The sequence below is a fragment of the Camelus bactrianus genome, chromosome 15, assembly GCF_048773025.1.
Source record: "Camelus bactrianus isolate YW-2024 breed Bactrian camel chromosome 15, ASM4877302v1, whole genome shotgun sequence".
Taxonomy (NCBI): domain Eukaryota; kingdom Metazoa; phylum Chordata; class Mammalia; order Artiodactyla; family Camelidae; genus Camelus; species Camelus bactrianus.
The window spans coordinates 49,534,823-49,555,249 of record NC_133553.1 but is presented as its reverse complement, the minus strand read 5'-3'; the positions used below and the strand labels follow the sequence as shown (position 1 = coordinate 49,555,249).

Below are 20,427 nucleotides of genomic sequence, written 5' to 3'. Positions count from 1 at the left end.
GACGACTGAAAATTTGGGCTTCCAGACAAAGGCTGGGCTTGAGTATGGGTTTAAAGACAGACCAGATTTTGTTCATTTTGACCTTTGTCTATTTGAAACTCTATTCCTGTCAGTAGATGTGTGTATCACAGTGTGGAAGAGGGGGTCAAACTGAAGTATGTTATTGAACTGACTTGTTGCAGCCTAGCAATATAGTGCAATTCCCCAGCTATCTTCAGGTCGCCTATCTAAAATATTGACTATAGGAAGAATAAGCAGCTAGTACAAAGTTAAATAGTACTTGGAAGCGACGTGTAAAGATCACACCATCATAGAAAGAGAAATATTTAGTCTTTATCTACCAGTGACATCTCCCACAGAATTACAAGAAACTTGAAGCAATGAACATGTATTCAAGCCATCACACATTTGCAGACACTGTATTTCTGCAAATCAGATCATACTTAAAAATATTAAACCCCATTTGGAGTAATATAAATAACCTTACATAAAGACTCAATAAATACTTACATGTACATAAAGTAAAGCAAATAAAACAACATATATATTCTTTTAATAAGGATATGTGTATATGTGTGTGTGTGTGTGTGTGTGTGTGTGTGTGTGTGTGTGTGTGTAGAATAGTAACTTCCTGCCCCATTGAAAACAATATGAACTTATTTTCAAGGACAAAGAGAAGACTTATCTGTTATGATTTTATTATGACAATTTGTTTTTAGTCCTGAGTATGATCCTGACAGATGTAGCTGAGAGAGATTTTTTTTTCATGAAACTGTTTTTCATTTTGCTAAAGAACTTTCTCTGCCAAACTGCGCTTAATCCAGCTTCCGTGTTTTACAAAACAGTTGTCATTTGGTTGTATCATATTGTGTACCCTCATATACCAGTTAGGTATAAAGAGTATGATTTTCGGTATGTATTTGCTAGACATTTCCTAACGGAATACCAAGGTCCTACCTTAAGTGTCCTGCTGTCTTCAAATCATTTTTACAGAAAATTATTTGAATGCTGCTCACAAGTGATAGTAGTGATGATGACAATGATGAGGCTATTTGTTATTTTCTTATAAATAAAGTAACTGTCATTCAATAACTGTATCTCCTGATACGCCTCTTGCACAAGTCAGCATTAAAATTACTTTGGAGGGCTCTCAGAATACATGCATTTTGATTAAATTATTACCTCTGTGGGTTTTCTGGAAATGTGAAATAGCTTCTTGAGTTTGTACGTTGGCATTTTGGTTGTGAGGATATGTGGGTACAAATCAGTATTTAAAAGCAGGTCTTATTTTCATATCAACTATAATTTGGAGAGGGTACAATAATAATGGTTACCTTGAAGACGTGTAATTTAGATGACATTAAAAGTAGCATGCCACAATTTCTTCACTTTTTAAGTTGATCAAAATAAATCTTATCTCTATATCTCACTATTTTTTTGTAAGTTGCACAAATATAATGAGTGTGATTCCTGGGATTTTAACAAACTCTTTTTCTGTAGAGATGGACTTTTTTAAAATAAAGTTATTTAGGACATTTCATTTCTAAGTGAAATTTTCTTTTCCAGCTTAGTTATTTATCCATAAATCCTGTGACTGCAGCCTTCAATTACATAGAAAACCAACCCCCCCAAAAAAAATTTTTTTTAAAAAGGGAAAGAACACGCCACATTGTAAATGAGATCCCCCACCCCCCACCACTCATAGACCTTCTAAATGTCATCTGTCTGATAAGTTTCATAGAATGAGTTAGAGTAACTTGAAAATTTTATTTATGTTAGCCTGGAGATATAATTAACAATGGGAAGATGGGAGTATGTTTTCCCTTGTAACTGTAATCTTGGATAAATCATACTAATTAATGAACTTAAAGGAATCTTTCAAAAAAAAGGCACTTAGGCAAAGTGATGCCAAAGGCTACTTTTAAAGAGAAGTGTTTGAGAAACCCTTTCTTCCCTGGAAAGTTGCCATCTAAATGACCTACTCATTGACAGAAATAATTGCTCTGAGTGTGTGTGTGTGTGGAGGGGGTGGGTAGTATATTGTAGTGTATGTAACTCCTCGATTCCTCCACATCCATAACTTATTTTAGACCCCCAGTATACTTTTTCTGGCTCATTGTAGCAGTCTCCCAGCTGAGTTTCCCCGTTCTCATCCCTCCATCATCCGGCCCATCCTCTGCCTCCTCACCAGCTTTATTCTTTTTTCCTGTTCTCCCTAGTTTAAGTATTAGCAGCTCTTGCTGATTCTCCTAAACAGAGGCAGTGTTTCCCCTCCTCTGACCTCTGTCATTAGCCATCACTTTCTAGCTTATGGTTACTTACGTTTGGTCTTATCTCCCTGTAAGACTGTGTTCTCTTAGGGACAATTTTTTTTTTTTCTTGTGCTTCCTAAGCCCAATGTTTTGCACCTCACATTGCGTATAATTAGTGTTAATAGTAACTCACTAAATCAGTGTTGATGAAACTGCATGAATCTTGCATAAGGACTTCTAGTCTAACTTCAGTGGCCAACAGCACTCTCCAGATTCATCGGTTTGGAGTCTGTGAACCTCCATGGTCTGACCCTGCTTTCATATCCATTCTTATCTCTTGCAGAACCTTGTCCATATGGCATGTTACTGACAATTAGGTTACTTACAGCTTTTTGAAAAACATGACACTTCCCCAATTTCCTCACTATTGCTTATGCTGATTTCTCCTCCTGGGGAATGCACTCATTGCACCTAGAGTGTGCACTGCTTTCACAATATCAGCTTGAAGAAATATAATTTCATTTTTCAATCTCTACTTAAACTGTTTCATCCCATAGAACCTTCCCCAGTCCTCTGAGCTGGCCCTACCTTGCATCTTCTGAAATTTTAGAGCAGATGTTTTTACACTTACCTCTTAGATTTGTGAACTTTCTCTTGGAGGTAACCACTTACTGAGTGCATGCCATGTGCCAGTGTTAAGAGTTTAATTCATTCTGTTAAATCTGCGTATCACCTATTCATGCTTGCACACAACACACACACACACACACACACACACACACACACACACACACACACACACACACATACATACATACATACATACATATGCTGTCATCAAACCATGGTGCTATAATAATCCTTTTCTATTTTCACCCTGTGGTCCAGAATAGAATGGGACCATATTAGCTAATTTAATGTCAGGTTGGGGAAGATGAATACGGCTGCAGTCACATGGAAAATAGCGAACATAATAACATTGTCACATTACATTAGTGTAGAAATGCTGTGTACCAAATCACAGCTCAGCTTCAGTGGTGTCTGTTACCATAAGGGATTAATACATCACAGTGCTGTTATTTTGGTGCTAGGAGGGTGTGGGCACTGCCATTAAAAGACTATCTTCAGAATTCTAAACTTTGCCCAAAGAAAACCTTCCCCATAGGAATTCATCGTATCTTTTGTATAAAAAATTAGAATTGTTCATTGAAACAAGGATGGAATACCTTTGACAGTGACTTGTTACCATGGCATTTTAAAATAGCTTCCGTTTTGTTTATCACCTTTTTCTGTTGTTTGAAAAGAGAATCCAGTACCCAGTATCTGAGCATCAATATCAGAACGACCGGAAATGAATCATAACCTACAAAATAAAAACTTGAATCAAAGTAACATTATTTCTCTCCCCTGGAGAGCTGCCAGTAGTTTTAAATTGTGAGCTGATTTGCTGCTGATGCCATTTATGGCTGAATAAAATGTAGCAATTAGCTGTGTCCACAACCAGATCCTCATTGTGAGTGTGATGAATCTTATTAACCTTGAATCATTCAAGCCTCTCTAAATGGCAGCCCTTCAAGTTGTTTAAAGTAATTCGTAGGTAATATTTACTGATAATGCTTTAGAACAACTATCTAGGGTCAGACCTGTCTGAGGTTAAACCATAAAGGATTAAAATATTGTTCATACTGAGTCAGAAAATGAAGTAAAAGAATGGAAAGCATAATGTGTGATAGAGAAATGTACTAGATAACAGAAGTGCTATCTCCTGCTATTTTGTATAAATTTATCTTTGTTCTTCTGGTTGGTAATAGGCATCATAAAAGTAAAAGCACAAAAAGAAGCATTCGTCTCTTTTCATATTGCAATTGGGCAGTCAACTGACAGCTTTAAGCTGTATCTGTATAAGAAAATTTAAGCGGGAAGAAAAACCGCCAAACAGTAGAGTAGAGTATTGCTGTATTTGAATTATTCAGATCAGCTCGCTGTGTTTTTCAGCAGCTGAATGATCCAAGTTTCTAAGTAGTCTTTTACTCTGTGTAACGGATGGCAGTTTGTTCCCAGAAGTCAGGAAGGTTGATTTTTTTTTTTCCCCCTACCAGTCTCTCATTTTTCGGAATTGCTCAAGCACCTGACTCTGTGGACCTTGAATGGGCCCTTATGGTGGTGCTCTTCACCGCAGGCCTGATATAAATACAGGGGTGGCCTTTGGCGTTGACCTTACTGTCAACAGTAATACTGTAATTGGTAATACTGTCACATCCCACCAGAGCCCAACTGGACCAGGGCTCCCTGGAGAGAAGCTTTGGCTCGTCACCTTCGTTAACTATCCTTAAGGGATTGCGATGGTTCCAGTTTTCACTTGATGATATTTCAGAGAGCTCTGCGACCCTCATGTCTGGCTGAGTAATTTTCTTTTCGTCTGAGTGCACTTTGCACAGCTTTCTCCCTTTGCTGTCCAACCGGGATAGACCCAGTGGGTGCAGAATCCAGGCGAGGTCCGGGGAGGCTGCCTGAATCTGAGGTGCTCACTTTCGAAACTTGAGTTTACTGTTAGCTTTTAAATAGATTTTACTTCCCCCAGAAATGATGCACCAGAAGCCCTGGTGAACAGAATGAAGGGTGGTCATGGAGAAGTCTCAGAACCCCGCATCATAGTACAGAAGGATAGATAGAAATAACTCCCAGTTATTAATCAAGAAGTTGGGGAAGAGAGTAAAATGTTAGGTGATTCTCCAGCTTTATGGAATCAGATTATCATGGGTATTTTTTAAAGGAAGAAGTATAAGATTAATAATTAGTTTCGCCTTTGTGGAATAAGTGTTTGATTTTAAAAAAGAATAAAATTATAATCGAATTTGGAAGGAAGTGGTTGGGTCAGGTATCAGTTGTTGATACACTTTGTTGCTGTGAATATACCCCACCAGTGCGTACAAAGGCCCGCAAAAATGTTTTACTGTAATCACACCAAGATATTTTAACGCAAATCACACAATTAATAGGTATTATATGCATGTTGTTTATGTATTATAAGCTTTGCTTTTTCAATCTTCCCCAAATATTATTAGCTTTAATTTGTAAGTGAGGATACCTTGGTGTGGGCAGTTTAAATGACCTCTTTGGGCTGAAATGGTCAGTAACTGACACAAAGAATTTGACTATAAGGTCATCAGACTTTAAGCCCATGTTCTTACTTGTAGCCACAATTCTTTCCCCAGGGGGATAGATTCAGTGTCAATGCAACTGAAATTCGCCAGATGCAAAATTCCCCAGAGAGGTTAATAATGACTGACAGTTACCATTGTAGATATTTTCCCATCCTCATCTGACTCTTGATTCTCATATTTAATTTTAAACATTGTGTTGTTTCATGAAACATGCTCTTCCCTTCAACTGCTCCGTGCTTGCTTCCAAAGATGAGTTAAAAATTCAGAGCTGTGTAAGGCATACTGTCATTAACTTTCGGTTCTGTTATAAAAAGGTGCTGATTATGAAAGAGAGATGGGAATTTTCTGTGATGTTTCTGTGACAGCCTGAGTTTGCTCAAAAATAATAATTTAATATCTGATAATGAAGTCAGGTAAAATATTTCCCAAGATCCTTTTACTTGAAACCAATCCACAGTGTACATTATGGGAAACGAGGAGCAAAGGTACAGAATTGTGCTGACCACTGAATATGTGCCAAGTGTTTCATTATGTTGATTACGCCTCAGTTTTCTCTTATCCAGTGTTGAGGCAGAAAGGAAAAAAAAATGAAGTCAAAGGTGAGCAGTATGGTCTTTAAAGGTTTTCGGAAGATTCATGGGGATGACACAAGAGAATGCGTGAAGCCCAGATTATGAAAAGTTCCCACAGGATTAGGGGTAAAGACCAAGGGCTCCTTGCATTTCCCCTTGTAGGGAAGGGAAAGAAATTTCAGGAGAGATGTGCAGAGTCCAGCAAAAAGGTCACAATAAAAATAACGTTGTGCTTGCATTAATGAATAATTCTAATCGTAAAGAAGGAAAATATTACTGTGAAGAAAATGCACCTTGCCCAGTGATCCTTCTTCCTTCCCTGAACAAAGCGTTCTGTGTCTTTAATGAGATTTACTGTAGCAATTAACAAGTGTGGGATTCTTTTATGGGGAGGAATTACGGTCTCCTCTGCAGCTCAGAGCTGTTATACATTGTTACGTCTCCCACAGCGTCTACAGCAGCATAAAGTACAAGGGTGGCTGTGAGCTCTGGGTATTCTGGAGTGTATGATTTTAATGACCCTAGTGATCGAAATTCATATCTCTTAGAAAACGGCCTGTAGGGCCTGAGGCTTAATCTCCCCAGGATTTGGTGAAATAGGAAGGTACAAAGGCATTTCTTAACTTGAAATGATTTCAGAATGAAACATGTTTCATTAAAAGGACGAGCTGATACAGAAGGATGTTTAAAAAAAATGGGTCGTGAACAAGGAGGAGGCTGTGTTTGAGGGAGACAGTGGAAACTGTTCGCATAGGTGTGAACGCTTCTTATAAATATATAACATATGACCCTTTAGGGAGAGAAACAGATGGAATATGTAGCGGAAAATAAAGAGTACATTTTGCTTGGTCTCTTCACTGGAATGGTACAGGGTATATTTTAATATTTGGCATCTCCTATTGGGAGGTTTTCGGGACCTCGTCTTGATTCTGGCAGCTCAGGGCAGTACTGACATGGGGAGTGGTGCTGAGTGAAAGCAGACCTTTGAACATGTTTGCGAACTTCTCCAGGTCATGACTTGATGCATAAATATCCCAACCATGTTTCCATGTCAAGCCCTTGATGGTCACTCAGATGCCCGGCATGCTGGAATCTGGAACCAAGGAACCGGATTCACGACGCAATCATCACACCTTCATAGTCAGGCCGTGTTGCTGAAACCGTGGGGTCCGCCTTCCACGACATCAATCACAGATCTGCTCTCCTAGGTCCTATTCAGGGCAAGTGCTCCTTTTTACTAAATTAAAAACAGAAAAGTGTCAGAGAAGTATCATTTCCTCTCGGCCGCAGGAGACATCACAGAAGTAATTAAACTAGATTTTTGTGTGTCAGGCACATTCCTTTTATTGACAGTGATGATAATTCTGTAAATCGGAACTTGGAAGCATTTTCAGTGTTGCTGAAGTGCAAAAGATAAAAACCTAAGGTTCTTAAAATTAAATCTCATGGAACTGAAACTGATCTATGGAGTGTAATATGAGAGGCTGCTGCCTGAATTGTGAATTCAGTTGCCTACAAGCTATGTGATGATGATGATTATACTTTTTTTCTTTGAACACTGGGTCGCTGAAAGCTGTATTGATGTAAAACCAAACAGACTAGGTCTTCATACAAGCCATCTTTTATGGTTTTAAGGCCACCTGGAAAATCGTCTCTCCATAACACCAGTGTTTCCTTTTCTGATGTTTCTAGGTTTTGTTGATATTCATTTCCCCAGCATCTTTGTATTCTTTCATTCAACATTTAGGGTTTTGCAGAATCTTGCTCAACCAACACAACTGTACACCATGCCTCATACCTCAGCTCTTTGATACTGGCATGTAGAGACACAGTGGTGTAGACACTAAGCATTCTCTATGTACTCACCTCTGCTGAACGACTCCCTCACCTGGATTGTCCTCTCCCTCCCTGAGTTCCACTCTGCCTGAGAAAATTCAGTCTATCAAGATGACCCAGCTCATATCAAGTTCATCCAGGGTAGGACAGTCTTCAGTCAGTGGGTGTTTTATCAGCTTCTGAGTCTCCAAACAGTTGCTGTCTAACAGGCGTTTTTTCTGTGTATATGCCTTTATTTCTCAGCTATGTTACATCCCATTCTTCTATTTTTGGTCTTATTTCTTGCAGTAAATGCTTAGTAAGACTTGAAGATTGGTGCCTTGAAGCCTCCATTCGTTACTTGATTTTTTAAGACCTTTATTTTTTGTTTTTGGATCAGTTTTAGGTTCACAGCAAATTAACAGGAAGGTACAGAGATTTCCCATATGTCCCCTGACCCCACACATGTATCGCCTCCCCCATTAGCAACATCCCCCACTGGAGTGGGACATTGGTTACAATTGATGGACCTACACTGACACATCATAATCACCCGAAGTCCAAAATTTTTAGCTTAACTGATGTGTGTGCCCATCCCTACAGTTAAAAAAGATATGTGTATTTATACACATACATATTATATAATATCTGGCACAGGTACTGTACTAAGTGTATATACACACATACACATTATATAATATCTGGCAGGAGTACTGTATGGTATCTTATTACATTACTGTAAATGCATTTTTCGTTATCTTTATTTCCAATAGTAAAGACCCATGTGGAAGTAGAGTCTTACGTAGCTAGAAAGAAAGTGCTTTGAGTAAAGACGTGTGTGTTTATCTGGAGGAATGTAGGTGAGTGTGTGAGTGTGTGCATGTGCACATACCATGGGAGGTGGATTTAAAAACATCACTTTCTATTTTCTTCAAATTCTGCTACGTCCTGTTTTGTATATTATCACATTAAATCTAACAAATTCTGAGACCTTTGGTTGTTTCAAGATAACTTTTTTTGTTCAGTTTACTTTTCTTGTTAATTAGCTGACACCTGCAAGAATCATCACGTCATCATGGAATGCTACACTGCGAATTTGATCTTTTCTAGCTAAGCTTTACAATTTTGCAACATTGGGGTATTTTTCTGGCACTAACGTAAGTTCTCTGGGGGGGTGGAAATGATACTATTTCTCCTATAATAGCGTATCACTTGTGTGCCCTGATTTAGTTAGTGTACCAGTGTCCTTGAAGAATCCTCTAAATGTTGCCTTTGCAACAGCTCCAGAAGCATCAGACGCCCCTTTGATGTTATATAGAAGCAATTCAAAATATGCTTGTTTTTCCCTTTCTATATTAAATACAATGAAGATAGCATTTGTTTACACAACTGTACCAAGTGCAAGAGGCTCGCTTGGCCTTATTACTCTCGGAGAATTTGCCTAAAATCAGTTTAATAGGATGGCGAACATTTTCTACCTCTCAATCTATGTAAACCACAGTCGGTCTGCCAGCATCAGAAATAGAACCTGCTTGGTTGTTGGAGAGGTTGAGAAAAAAGTATAAAAAGTAAATTCCAAGGACACTAGAGTTTGTCTGTCGAAATCAAAAAGAAGGCAGTAAAATGAACAGACTGGACTAAATCAGTGGTTCCCAAAGTGTGGTTCCTAGTCCAACAGTGTCAGCATAACCTGTGAATGTGTTAGAACTGAATGCTCCCATATTCCAGACCTCCTGAATTAGAGACTCGGAAGTGGAGCCATATGCAATCTGTATTTTAAGAGCCTCCAGATGATTCTGATACACCCCCGAATTTGAGAACTCTTACACTAGCTGATCTCCAAAGTCATCTTCTCAGTTCTTTGCTTTCCATATAACAAAGACTGTATTTAATGGAATAAAGGGAGTTTGCCCAAAGAATTCTCATAACTGAAATATCATGACTAGATTTATGAGATGCTCTCAATGCAATCTTGGATGCTTCTTTCATGGTGATTTGAAAGATATTACACACGTTTTCATTTTGATGATCAGCCTCTTCCATTGGCTGGCGATCATAAGAATGTTTGACAAGTTTCCACTCCCACTACTTACGCTGTGAAACATCTAGTTCAAGGCAAAATTTTCCCTGAAGTATGAGGAATATGACTAAATCCAGGTGCATAGCTCTTTATTCATATCCTTTGAGCTTCTTCAGAGTAGTACTCTGATAATTGATTTGGAAAATGAAGTCATTATTCTTATCTGGAAACAAATTTGGCCTAAAAGTAAGTTGAGTCAATAAGCCACTGTCAAACGTGCCATTTGGGTGAGAGTATGTTCTTCACGTGGCATCCTTGTTCTTTGCCTAAAATATTCCGCATCTTTACCTACACTTACCACCTGCTAAATAAATGTGATCCCAGTTTAATTCCCCAGATATGATTTCCCTTCTCATTAACAAATAACTTTATCTTGACACAAGTAATGATCTGTATATGAGTCATTCAGTCAGGATCTCCAGATGTGACCTTGAGTTTGTGGGTCTCAATATCCCCATTATAAAAGGAGAGATTTGGTTTGCCTGGTCTTGAAGGTCCCTCTGAGCTCCAAGGGTCTGTGAGTCACTGTCGCTATATTCTTTCTCTACATTTCCCCAGCCCTCAGGCCTATTTTTACTCGCGTGTAAGGCTTTTGTAGGACGCAGCCTACAGCTCAATCACACAACACCAGTCTTAAGCTATATTTTAGCAAAAGACCTTTCCTGTCAAGACCTGTAAAGAGGAAGAACTGGGGAAAAGAAATCTGATTAATGGGATGTCTTCCTCTTTGAGAAAGGAAACTTTGAATTAATCCTGAAACACAAGGCAGAGACATCCACTATTTGTTTTTTCATGTTTGTATATCTATTTATTTATAGCTCTTTTCAGATATCTATTTACATCAAATTTGTTTTGAGTTGAAAATTTTTACTGGGGCGGAGATCATGCCTGTGTACTTGCTTGGCTAAATGCTAAATGTAATTATTGGTAATACTTAATGAATACTTTTTGGTGAGTAAAAAAAAGCAAACAATATAATTAGGGATGTATAATCATTCATATGATCAGAATACAGCTACAAGTTGAACATCTACTATGTGTTGGGTTTTTTATATTAGATTTTTTCCTTCTCATAATCCTTATGATTAGGATTATGACATCTATTTTACAAAAGTTATATGTCAGGTCAAAAAATATTCACATGTTAATAAGAATAAAAATCCAGGCTTATCTCACTTAAAATTCCGTGGTCTGCCATCCACAGATTGCATCATACAGTCTCTGCATGTTGAATAAATTAGTCAAATTGAGAGGATTCATTCAGCGTCCTTTACTTCCTTCTCAAATGTTTTAGAGCACACACAAGCTGAATTAATATATCCAGAGCTCCTCAATATAAGAAATTGTAAAAACAAAGAACCGATACAGAGCCAGTTAGTCCTATTTTTCCATCTAAATCACTCATCTTCAGGCCTGCAGCCTACACACTGATATAGATTAACACACGTGACTAATACACGTAATGAAACGTTACAAGGGATGCAGCTTCAGAGAGAAAGCTTCTGTATACAGTCAGTGAATAAGCAGACTTAAAAATGATGCTCTTTATGAAGCAGAATGTAGAACATTCTGAATAACCTGGGAAATTATTTTTTCTCTATTTAAGATACTGCAAATTTGGGATGTTGTTAAAAATATTTGTGGAATGATAAGCCCTATGATTTTTCCTAGTTAGCAGGTTTCTAGTCTATAGTTCTAGTGTGTAAGGAGGAAAAAGATCGTCTTCAACAGGGAGGCTAACCTTTCATGAAGTTGCCTCTTCCGCCTGTGATTTCTGTACTTCTGAACAGATCATTTCCTTTTGCTGGAAACGACCGTGATTTAATTTTAGTAAATTCTGGCTCTCCAGCTGATACTTGTACTGTGTAGGAGACTTTAACACCTCTGCTTCTGACCTGAAACACTGCCGGTGGGAAATGAGAAACGGTGTGAAAGCATTGTTCTGCCTTCCAAGGGTCACTTGTGCAGAAACAGAGGGCCTTGTGCTGAAGACTGTCCTGGGGATTAGGAACACATTTACGTGGTAAAATGATCTGAATCTGAGGCTGTTATTAACTGTGCACTTATTATGTCCAAAACACTGTGAGAAATATGGAAAGTGAAATGATTGGGTCCCTGCCCCCAAAGGAGTTTTCCTCTTGGGAGAATGATTCCCAAGACCCAGGGCAGTGGGGAGTATGGTTTTGTTCCATGACCTGTCCCACAAATGCTTACAACAATGTGTGGTGCTTAGTACGTAGTCAGTAAATATTTGCACAATGAATGAAATGCATTGTTAATAAGATGACTAATAATTTATGTACTCCCTCTGGTATAAACATTTGCTCAATGTGAATTCAGACGAGGGGGCCAGCAGAGCAGTGGGCTGGCTGAGCAGAAGTCATGGGAGTGAGGCGGACCTCAGGTAGGGAGAGAAGCAGGGCTGGCATCCAGGCAAGGGACATAATGTGAGCAAAGGAGAATCTATAGATAAAATGTTCATGGATCCAAAGACATCTGTTGAGCATCTTCTGCAACATCAAGTGCTCTGCTAGGCTCTGTGAACACAGAAATAAACAAAAGGAGGCTGTGGGTACAGTGGAAAGATCACAGACTTTGGAGACAGACCCAGAATTGCATTCTGGCCAAGCTAATTAATATATCTGAGACTTGGCCTCTTCATCCGTGAAATGAGGACACGATTGCAGATCTTGCAGGGCTGTGTTGAGAATTACAGCCCAGCCTGGTTGGCACTGGCACCTGCTGCCCTTGCCTTTCCTTTAAAGGAGCTCATGGAGGAGAGGAAATGAGTGGCATGTGTGAGATCATTACAATTCAAGAAATGCTTTCTTACTTTGATTTTCAAAGTGTGGTCTGAGGACCAGCAGCACCTGCAAGCTCACTGGAGATGCAGACTCACAGGCCTCCCCTCTCCCTTCACACCCACGGAATCAGAGTCTGCATTTAACAAGACCCCTGGTGATTCATGTGCACACTGAAGTGAGACGCACCCCTCAAACAGCAGTATGTAACTAGGCCAGAGCAAGGAGGGGCTGAGTGGACTTAAGGAACTGAGGGTAGACGACTCTTAGAAAATGAAATCTAGAGGCATTCAGAGAGAAAATTTACATATGTGTGGATGGATTTGTTTAGTAAATCAGAATTCCTAATTTGGAAAATTCGGTGTAAATTTACCTTGTTGACATCACTGTTTTCACATCACAATGACTTTTTGGTTAATCTCCAGTGGTTTAGCAGGCAAAACGCATGCCAAGGCAGCAGTTCTATCAAAGTGAGGCCAGTCCTTGATTCCTGTTTCAATGCATTAGAAGGAATAAGCTCTAAAATCTAGGATTTACTGTGAACCTGTCCAGAAGAAGTCTGAATTCACAAGCCCCCTCCCAAACAGCTCACAATGCAGACATTTCATTGGATAGTCTAATTTAATCACGGAGGTCTTGGCAGAAGCTACTTTTTTTCTGAGCCAGTAAATGGGATAATATAAGAGTTAGTCATTCGGTGCTTGGGGGAAAAATAAATACTCAGCTTTCCCTAGGCTGTCCCTGAAGGCTCTTCTGGTTTAACATTCATTTTCTTTTTAATGTTAGAATTGCTTCTATTTTATGTGGAGCCACGTGGTCCTGTTCATTGAGTTGGCAGGTGGCTTCAATCCTGTAATTATGATCTTGATTGTCGGCTACCAAAGCACAAAAGAAAACCGTAGTAATCCATTCCAGTGGTCTTTAGTGAATTGTTGCATATGCTTTTTGGTATATCCCTGCACATAAATCTCACAGTAGCAATAGAACTATTAGGGAAGTAAAAGATATGCATTTTAATTTTCATAAAATTGTCATAAAATTCAATTAACTATACTTTCCCAAATTGCAGTTCACTCTGGGAAGCCCGGGGTTTCCTAATCTGAAATTACATGTTCCTTTCACTTTTCCTAGTGACCTCTGTTAATACTTTAATTATTACACTTACACGTCATCTTGCAGCATTATCTTCTCCGGGGTCCCTTTGTTTCCTTATCTTTCTGCGAATTTTCTCCTGCTTTCCCACTTACAGCTTTGCAGAGGCACTTCCAGTACCGTTTTATTTATTTTTTTCCCTGTTGCCTTAATTGGAGGGAGAAAGGGAGAATGGAGAACATAAGTAATCCACACACGTTTAGGCATAATAATTGCACAGAATGGAGGAAAATGTTCTTTGGTGCTGTATCCACAAGTAACGAGGAAACAAAACAGAGAAGTTTTATTTATCAGACTACAAAGAGAGTCTGACCAACCCCCGCTTTGCTAATCTATAAAAGTGAACGTCCCTCCCGTGTTTTTAGATTGTTCACCTTCCTCTCAAAAGTAGTTTAATACTACAGACTAGAGAAGGGTCTCCTGGTGTTCAGCTTTTATTACTTTCACTGACTAAAGTGCAGTACATTTCCTAGTATAATTACACCCGAGTTGTCACAATAAATGAACACAGTATATTTTACGATACACTTTACTTTGCTGATTATCATGTTTGTTCACACATCTCTCAGACTTAATAACCCATGGGGGGCTTCTGCTAACATTGGTGAGTGGAAATTAACGAAGCTCTCTCATTTGTGGCAAGGTCTTTATTTCAGGTGTACAAAAGCCATAGACAGGATAGGTAGTAGATTTAGGGAATTTTTGAAATATCTGCAACAATGCAGTGTTCCGTGTTCACTGTATGACTTTTCTAAATCTAACTACTAATTTCTTAGCACCCATAAAGGTGAATGTTAGCCAAATGCATTTTTAATGGAAACCAACTGATGTTCCTGAGTATTTTTAAAAACAAGATTAAAGAAAATCCTGATGTAAACGGAGCTCTCCTGTGAGGTATATGTTTATATTTGATTTCAAGTTGACCTTTTGCGGGACAGAGTTGCTTTCTATGCTTATGGTAGGATTCGAAAAAAATGTCAGAATGTGCATTTGGCTTAAATACCATGGAATCAAAATATAAGAATGCAGCCCTCTTAGAATGGACATTTGAAAGATTGTCCATTCTGCTTGTTGCATGACCGTGACATATCTTATCATAGAGATCTCCGATGCAGCCCAACAATAATGAGATCTTTTTCTTTAAGGAAAGGATAAAGGAATTGCATGCCCTGAATCATATGGTATTGTATCAGGTTTTATAAATATGCAGGGCATTTTTCCCTCAAATCAGACAAGGCACATTCATGTAGTCATGGCCATAAAATAAGTAATTTGGTTCCAACTTTTGAGTGAGCGTAAAACCTTTTTTGTCCGATTATAAAGACAATACATACTTGTAGAACAATTGAAAACATAAAACAAGCAAAAGGCAAAACAAAACCACCTGTATTTCTACAATTAGGTTCCTTCCCCTTTAAAGGAAGTTTTTAATTCAACAGCCAGGAAATACTCAATATTTTCTACGGGCTTAACATTGTGTTAACTACTGGGAAAACAAGGAAAGAAAGAAATTCAGTTTACTCTAGATACAAGACAAGAATGTGCTGTAACAATGGCCAGCACAGTGTTGGAATGGTAGCCACTGTGTAGTGTTGTACAATTTCTGTATTGCAGAAATCTGGGAGGCACCATCCAGCTCATAGTCCTGTGAACCATTCTTTTGACAAATATTTTGGCAGCTACGTGTTTTGCTGAAGTTGCACTTTTTTTTTTTTCAGTTCACAGAAAGTTACCGTATGTGTTGCCATGAGAAATGCAAGATGGTGTATAACCAAGAGCGACGTGATATAATCCAATATAGATTCCATAGGTGTTTTGAGTGAGGAGTAAAGCTAGGCCTTGAAGTTCATGTGAGATTTTCTTACATCAGTTTAAAAGAATTAGCAAGTTGAGGATGTCGGTGCCAGGTTCCTAGATCTATCTCCTGGGGAACCAATGTAAGGGCTTTCTCTGCTTCTGGGTGTCCTTCTCTTGAGGAAATCACCTCTTGCCAATCCTAAGGTAGACGGATTGCCACTGAAGTATTGAGAGTCACTTAGAACGGTTTTTCTAGAGCAGCCCACGAATAAGTCCCTTTACAGAAAGTAAAAGGAAGAGAACTTGGTGGGGTAAATGGCAGTTGGTGTCCACAAGGGATGGTGTTTCTACAGGGCAGGAGAAATAAGTTATGGGTATAGTGTGTCGTACATGCCAGCTATTTTGGTGGTAAATTTAAAAAAAGTGAGACAAGGGTGAGGCAAGAGAGTCACTCATTTGGCTGTAAAATTTAAGGGGGCACTAAACCCTCAGTAATTAGTGCAATATTTGAAAAAAATAAAAATTAATGCAAAAAAAAATCTGTGATGAACAAAATGTGAACATTTTAAATCCAGAAGGCATCAGTATTCCTGTTTTCCTTGTCTCTGACTCCAGCGTATCTCAGCCCACCACTGTGAACTGATCCTGTCTTTTTGAAAAATGTTGATATTTTATTCATCATGAACAAATTTTGATGTTTAAAATATTCATCTTGATTTTTAAATATTGCTGTGTGAGAGTGTTTGTCTTGATCACCGAGGTTTTGGCCCTGCCCTTGAATGTTGCCCCTGAGGCAAGTCTTTACGCCAATCCTGGCACATATCCACTTTACAGAAGGCCACTGGGCAGGCACGTAAGCAGAGCTGAGACGGAGCTGCAACTTGAACTTGGCTCTGTTCATTATTAATCCGTAAGTCCCAGGACTTCTTCTGCAGGACTGTAAGTCAAAAGACAAATCAATAATACTGAGTGCATGACATGATTATGGGTACTGTGGGTGCTGTAATTTGCCGAGGAGACCCAGCTTCCCACAGGCTGATCACAGAGAGTTAATTGCCTCCTCTTGCATTTTAGAAAATTAAAGTTAGGCAACTCTGTCCCACACTGTTTTCTGGGAGATCTTATTACTTTTATGTATATTTATTTTTCGTGTGACAGAAAATGGATACCCCAAGGCTAAAATTAAATGCCATTTACTACACTGAGTTGGCTAAGACCAAGATTTTTGTCAGAGAAGAAAGAAGTGATTCATTGCACATCTTTGATTATGTTGTCATTGGATAGAAATTTATAAACACACTAAAAAATCACAAAAGCTGTGGAAGAGGAGGAGGTGGAAAATCTTTGCTGAACGTGTTATGGGTAGAGATGTCGTTTTCTCCTCAAAAACAGTCCATCCTTCGTACCAAAAATTCAATTGACTTTTGTGTTTAATTCTACACATTATGCCCCAGGCACATTTTTGTAATTAAACACTTGAGTCATAAAATTATTTTTAAATTTCTAAATGACAAACCTAAGAAACTGAAAACATCCCGCATATAACAGAGGACAGATTTTATAAACGGCGTATTGAAAGCCTAAAGGATTTTACAAGTTTAGTCTATGAACACAAAATAAGTATCTTTTATAAGTTTAGGCTATGAGCTCAAATTAAGTATTGACTACTTTGTAAAGTAGTTGCAATTTTGAAGATTCTCTTTAAATTCTGCAGTGAAACCGAGTGATACCAATCATTTGTCAGTCAAACTAAGTGACCTCTATCAGTTTCCTTCTACATAAGAAAAAGCTGAGGTTCAGAGATTTTTCCATTGCTTAGTCCAAGTTCACATAGGATTGAGAGGCACTCAAACTAGGGCCCCTGGAATCCTAATTCCACTCTATAGAGTGTGTGCATCCTTTAGTCACCAACGTTCCACCACTTGGGCTAACAAACTGTAAGACATTGACTATGAATTGTCCTCACACACATCCACAGACAAGGCTATCCTTGCCCCGCACTTTCTGTACCGCTGAAGGCCATCCTTGTAAACAAAGCTAGAAGCCAGTAGAAGAAAACTCTCTTATACTCTCACCATCTCCACTTTTTTCTTTGTCTCGTATTATACTTTGCGGGTTTTTTTAACTGTCTTAGCTTACTTGTCTCCTCAAGGACTCAATGTTCAGTCCATTCCCCTCTCCTACCTTGCGTCTTCAACATTATTTATTGGATTACACTAATCCTAAAACAAATAAACCCCAAACCTTCCTCTTGACCTAGAATCTATCTTACAAGTCCTTTTCCTTGGCTTTCCTTCACAGTCAGGTTCAGTGAAAGTTTTTAATGATAAATGCAACCCAACATTCACAATTGAACCCATTCCATTCTGGCTTCCCCAGCAGGACTGAGCCAAAATTGTTCATTCTAAGAGGACCAGTAACTTTCACACTGTCAAATCCATTAAACATTTTTTTCCGTTATCTTCAGTCTCTCTTTGATGTTATATGACTCCTTCATTCCAGAAGCATCGTCTGCCCACGACACCACACACACCTGCTTGTCCTCCTCCGTCTGTGACTTCTCCTATCCAGGTATCATCCTGTTCTGCTGCTCTGCCTGCCTCCTGAATGTTGAAGTGGCTCACTTCTTGATTTCAGAGTTCTTCTCATTTAATATTCCCTATCTAAGTAATCTCACCCATTCCCATGACCTTAATTATTACCTTTATGCTAATGACTCTTCAATTTCTACCACCAGCCCAGACTCATTATGTTCAGATTTTGGCATACAAAGTTGTATTTGACATTGCTACTTGGATATCTCACAGGTATCTCCAGCTTCACCTGTTTAAAACTTGACTCTTGGTACTTCCCGCCCACCTCGTCCCTCTCCCCCATATCTCTATCTCCTTTATTTTCCCCCATTTTAGTAAATAATGCCTCAATTTATCTGGTGGGATACTCCATTTAATTTGAAACTTCAACCATTGGTGTATATTTGAGAAAAAGTTTCAAACAATGAAAAATTTAAGTATAGGTGAGGCATCACGTTTGTCTTTTATTACAAGTGTTTAAAGCAGGGCCTCTTAGTATTTCTGCTTTGTAGACCTTAGAAATAATAGAAATGAAAGGCAACACATAGGTCCTACTATGTGCTAGACACTGTACTAATATTTGATAGGTAGCAATATTATTCTCATTTTGCAGATGATAAAACTGAGGCACAGAGAAGTCAAGTAACTTGCCCAAGATCATAGACCTATTAAGTGGCAGAGCTGAGACTTGAACTCATGCAGGCTGCTTCTAGGGTCTTTGCTCATAAAAACTATGTTATGCTGCCTTAAAATGGTGGCAGTGATGTACCACATGTAACTTTAAGTCAGTGTGTTGAAGGCTGAGAGCAGAGAGTCAACTGCAAAAAATTAGCAGTGGATTCTGATCCAACTTTATAAACATTTAACAGTGCTTAGAGAGAGATGATGTTTTATATCCTCTCATGATTCTTTCCAAGTTTTTTGACAACACAGACTTGACTAGTAGGTGTAACTGCCGTATGGGCAGGAAACCACCAAATCAGATGGTGATGGATGATTTTTTTTATGTAAGTTTTGACAATAAACATAAAAATTCACAATAAAATTTTCGTTATTTTGACATTCTAAGACCAAAATAGTATGGAATGTTTTGTCTTTATATGAGGTCTTTCCTGTTTCTTCCATGTTACAGCTACATTTACAGAAATTGACTTTTGAAATACAAAATCCCTGAACAGGTTGTACAGACAATTTGTTGTTTCCATGGAGTGGGAGTCTTGGACAAAATGCACAACCCCATTCTTTTCCTATTAGACTCTTGGGAAACACATACTGTTTTTCTGTCTTTCCCACTGACTGCTGGAAAAAACAAATGCTGGTTATCCCAATTAAAATGAGACTAGTGAATTTCATGTTACACTAAAATAAACTTCATTAAATGTTTCATATCACTGGGGAGTTTATACATTTTTCATTTTTAAAAGATATAAAAAATGCAACTCTATCCATTCATTCTAAATCCTTTTTAAAAAAGCTAATTATGAAAAAAGAAGGAAGAATAAATAGGAACTGAAGTAAAAAGGGGCTAATATTTCACTTCCCACAAACTATATAATTAAGTAGCTAATCTATAAATTAGGGACCACTGAGACATTTTTATAAAACTTTCTACATTATCTGAATCATAAGAGTTGTCATTCTTTAAAGTTCTTGGGTTCCTTAAATGATATATAGTCTTCCATGATGTTCTGGTGAAAAACCAAGTTCAAGAATTATTTAGAAGAAAAGGTGCAAATCTAGAAGAATCAGAAGAGATAGAAATTCAATGATCTCTGTTTGGATTGTGTAGAAACTAAGTGAGCGTGCCTTTAAAAATAGTTCAATAAATAAGAGAGAGTGTTCTTGATGAAGAGTCAGGGTGGACTGGAATCATGTTGTGTCTGCTGTAGATTCATTTCCCCTCCTATACCATAATGGATGGACTTTAAACTTCTTATATGAATCAAAAACAAATGAAAAACTTTGAACAATTATAACAGCATTGTACAAGATTATATATAAAGATCATGATAGGTTAAAAGTTGTGTACATGTGCTTTCTTAAATCAAAACTGTAAGTCCAAAAGGAAAAATAACTCTTAAAGGAAATGGGAGATTTTTGTGTGTGATAATTCCAAACCACGCTGGAAGGAGGGGGCATTAATGTAATAGGAAAACTGGAGGGCAATGAGTCTTTTTGTTCAAATGGCACCTTCTCAATGAAGCCTTTCCTGGCCATCCTG

The 20,427-nt window shown here is 38.3% G+C and overlaps 1 protein-coding gene across 17 annotated transcripts in view; it reads left to right on the top strand.

Annotated features, from left to right (window-relative positions):
- The window catches only part of NRXN1 (neurexin 1), a 1,021,265-nt gene that overhangs the window by 528,395 nt on the left and 472,443 nt on the right, over positions 1–20,427 (top strand). The gene's annotated exons all lie outside the window — the stretch shown is intronic.